Source organism: Salvelinus sp. IW2-2015, unplaced genomic scaffold (genome assembly GCF_002910315.2).
Source record: "Salvelinus sp. IW2-2015 unplaced genomic scaffold, ASM291031v2 Un_scaffold961, whole genome shotgun sequence".
Classification (NCBI taxonomy): Eukaryota; Metazoa; Chordata; class Actinopteri; order Salmoniformes; family Salmonidae; genus Salvelinus; species Salvelinus sp. IW2-2015.
Window position 1 is genome coordinate 380,687 of NW_019942665.1, and position 4,354 is coordinate 385,040.

Here is a 4,354-nt window from a genome sequence, read left to right on the forward strand (position 1 = left end):
TTCTCTCCCGTTCCCGTTCTCTCCTCCGCCTCTCCTCTCGCTTCCCGCTCTCTCTCCCTCTCTCTCTTCTCTGCTCTCTCCCTCTCTCTCTCACCCTGCCGCATCTCTCCTCCTCCTCCCCCTCTCCCCCCCTCTCTCTCCCAATCTAACCTCCTCCCCTCTCCTCCCTCTCTCTCTCCCCTCTCTCTCTCTCTCTCTCCTCTCTCTCTCTCTCTCTCTCTCTCTCCCTCTCTCTCTCCTCTCTCTCTCCCCTCTCTCTCTCCCCTCTCTCTCCCGTCTCTCTCTCTCTCTCCCTCTCTCTCTCCCGCTCTCTCTTCCCCCTCTCTCTCTCCCCTCTCTCTCTCCCTCTCTCTTCCCCCTCTCTCTCTCCCCTCTCTTTTCCCCTCTCTCTTCTCCCGTCTCTCTCTTCTTCCTTTCTCTGTCCTTCTCCCTTTCCTCTCTCTCACTCTCTTCTCCTCCCCTCCCTCATCCTCTCTCTCTCATCTCTCCTCTCTCTCCTCTCTTTCTCTCGTCTCTCTCTCTCGCTCTTTTTTCTTTCCTCTTTTTCTCTCTCTCATCTCTCTCTCTCTCTCTCTCCCCTCTCTCTTTCCCCTCTCTCTCTCCCCTCTCTCTCTCTCTCTCTCAGTAACAGTGCACTACAGTGTGTGGGAGGGAGGCGGAAGGGAAGAGTGCACAGCTAAAGCTGAGAAACTGAGAATTTCACACCCGCCTGAACATGGCCTGTACCAGTCAGTCCTGAAACCATCATTCCAACCACCTAGAAGTTTCACAAGAAACCAACCAGGCTCTAAAGAGCACAGAACATCCTGTTCTCTCTTTGGCTCTTTCAGACTGAAAAAGGACCCAAACCGAAAAAGGATGTGCAACAAAAAAAACACAAAGAAGAAAGCAAGAAATTGAGGAAGAAATAGGTGTTAGATGTTTGGCACCTGTCCTCAGCACACAGGAAACTGGTACCAAACAAGGAGTGACTGTATAGACTTTTACAGTGAAGGGTTTGTACAGTGTGATACGTTTATTGACGGGACATACAAACAGGCGTACGTTTCGGAGTAAATCAACTTCATTAGAGCCTTGGCTGGCCTTGGTATGTCCTGTCAATACATTTATCAGATCTAAGTGTGGGCAGTTTGGGTACACCTTTTTTCAGATATTCTGAGAACATTATTGTGACGTTATTAGAACATTTTGGGAACATTATGGGGATGTTATGAGAACATTATGGGACCATAATTTCACTCTTACATTACCCTAAAAACGCTGAAACTCCCTCAGTGTGTCCAGCAGGTCGTGTACTAGGTGTTTGTTAGCTGCCAGGGTAGGTCCCACTGCAGGGTGGATGATCAGCACCCTAACCAGCTTCACCAGCATGTCCTCCTTCTCCCGCCCCCACACGGGAGACGTACAGGGTGTACGGGCGTCCCTGGCTGGAGGTGTGTGGGTGTGTGTATGGTAGGGGGGTCCACCCTCCCCTCGTAGGTGTTGTAGTGCCCCAGCAACACGGACACACACCCCTCAGCTGTGAAGAGGTGCTCTCTGGCCTCACTGCTCTGAGACGTTAGGTTACCCAGAGTGAAGAGCAGACGCACCCCCAGGTCCTGTGTGGAGGAGAGACAGAGGATTAGGTTGAATGTGTGTGTGTGTGTGTTATCCACATAAACAAATACCTTGGTGATTATAGAGAGTAATACAGTAATACATTTGTCCTATCAGATATGACCTGGCATTCATCACATGTACCGTTTCTCCCCCACCACAACAACAAGGATTGAAACATGTATACCACGTTTCTCAATCGCAATCTGCCCATCCCCTAAGTTGTGTGTCACATACACAGAAACACACACAGTTACCCTGGGCCTGGCTGGGCTGACTGGCCAGTGTGGCTGATATGAACTGGGCTGTAACATACTGTACTGACAAGTTTATGGGGACAGGCTGTCCTGTCAAAGAGCTATCCAGGACACAATGTGATCAACCGTGTGTCTATGTATAATAACAGGGGGATATCTGTGTGTCTCCTGTGTGTGTGTGTTTATTTCCTGGCTGATTAAGAGTCCTCTGATTGCCAGAGCCTCCCTCCCCTCCCCGTCTCCCTAAGGGCAGGATGACTTCCTCAGTTTCTCCAGTGACGATGATTAAAGTCTAAACGCGCGCGCACACTGCTGTAACTATACTGGGACTTGGAGTACATAAACAACTTCCTGAAGATAAATAGGCTTAGTCAATGTGCAGTATAAACACTGGGAGTAAATGGGCTCCTCTGCTTCCCATACCACACACACACACTCCAACACCCACACAACTACACAACACACACACACAACACACTACACCACCACACAGCACACTCAGAGATTACACATCACACGACTACTCACACAACATAGATACACACACAGAGTTACACACACACACACACACACAGATACACACACACACAAGATACACACACAGAGACACACCCATACAGAGACACACACACACACAGAGACAGACACACTATGATACACACTCACACTCACACTCACACCAGAGCAGAGACACACACTCAGAGATAACACATACATAGATACACACAGACACACACACAGATACAGATACCACCACAGGAATGCACAGACTACAAAACACACACAATTCAATACACCACCACACACACACACACACACACCACAACCACACAGAGACACAGAGACACACATACAGACACACACACACACAGACACACACACACAGAGACACACACACATATACACACACACAGAGACACACACACAGAGACACACGGAGAAGATTACAACACACACACCACACACACACTCATTACACACACACACACGACACACAACCACACACAGAGAGAGGAGAGAGAGACACAACACACACATGAGAGAGAGATGAGAGAGACAACACAACAATCCTCAGTCAGAGGAATGAGAGAGAACACACGTAAACGACACAGAACACAAGAGATACACACGAGACGTACACACCACAGAGACATCTATCCAGACAGAACGACTCACGGACACATAGAGACGATCAAGACGCACTACACACACAGGCACCATCCACACACACAACGAATCCACACGAACACACACACACCACACCTTACACACACACACAACAGCACAGAGACACATACACAGAGACACACAGAGACACACACACAGAGACACACACAGACACACACACAGAGACACTCACACAGATACACAGGGGGCCCAGCTCACCTGTTCCCGCTGGCGTTTACTCATCAGTTCTATAAATAGTGTGTAGCAGCCAGGCAGCATTTAGAGTATGAGGACAACAAATAACACTGACCAGATAGGCTCTCACTGGACTGCTATTGTCACACAAAAAGGATTGGCTTTATTGGCATTACTTGTGGAAATAGGGAGTGCTACATGCTTTTAGAATCATATACTGTCAGATAGTGAACTGTTGATTCTTGTAAGGTTGTATGAGAAAAAAACTCATTTTTGTACACACTTAAAAGTAATGCACAAGGTCAAGGAGTGTTGTAAATGGTCTGAGGTCTATACTGTCCCACTTTCAATTAAACAGTTAAACGTAAGGTTTTCAGCCTGAGGTGAGATGTTTTAGGTGTACATTGTGTATGTGTGGTACAGGTACCTGAACACCCTGGCGATGTTGATGCAGATATCTTGTTCTCCGTGGTGATGGTGCAGCGCCTGGCACAGTTTGGTCAGGGCACGGTGGGAGATGAAGAAGGGGCGGGATTCTGGGTGGTCAGCCAGATGAAAGGGGATTCATCAGAGAAAATGGCTTTACCCCAGTCCTCAGCAGTCCAATCCAGCAGTCCAGCAGTCCAGCAGTCTGTCCCTGATGTTTTTCCTGAAGAGAAGTGGCTTCTTTGCTGCCCTTCTTGACACCAGGCCATCCTCCAAAAGTCTTCACCTCACTGTGCGTGCATATGCACTCATACCTGCCTGCTACCATTCCTGAGCAAGCTCTGTACTGGTGGTGCCCCGATCCTGCAGCTGAATCAACTTTAGGCGATGGTCCTGGTGCTTGCTGGACTTTCTTGGGCGCCCTGAAGCCTTCTTCACAACAATTGACCGCTCTCCTTGAAGTTCTTGATGATCCGATAAATGGTTGATTTATGTCCAATCTTCACGCAGCCAAAATCCTTGCCTGTAACCCCTTTTGTGCAAAGGCAATGATGACAGCACCGTGTTTCCTTCGAACCATGCGTCGCAGGTAGAAAAATGATCAGCACCACCCTATTTTGAAGCTTCCAGTCTGTTATTACGGAAAACTCAATCCAGCATGACAGGAGTATCTACCAGCTTGTGCCCTGTCCTCTACACGCCTCACACCTCGT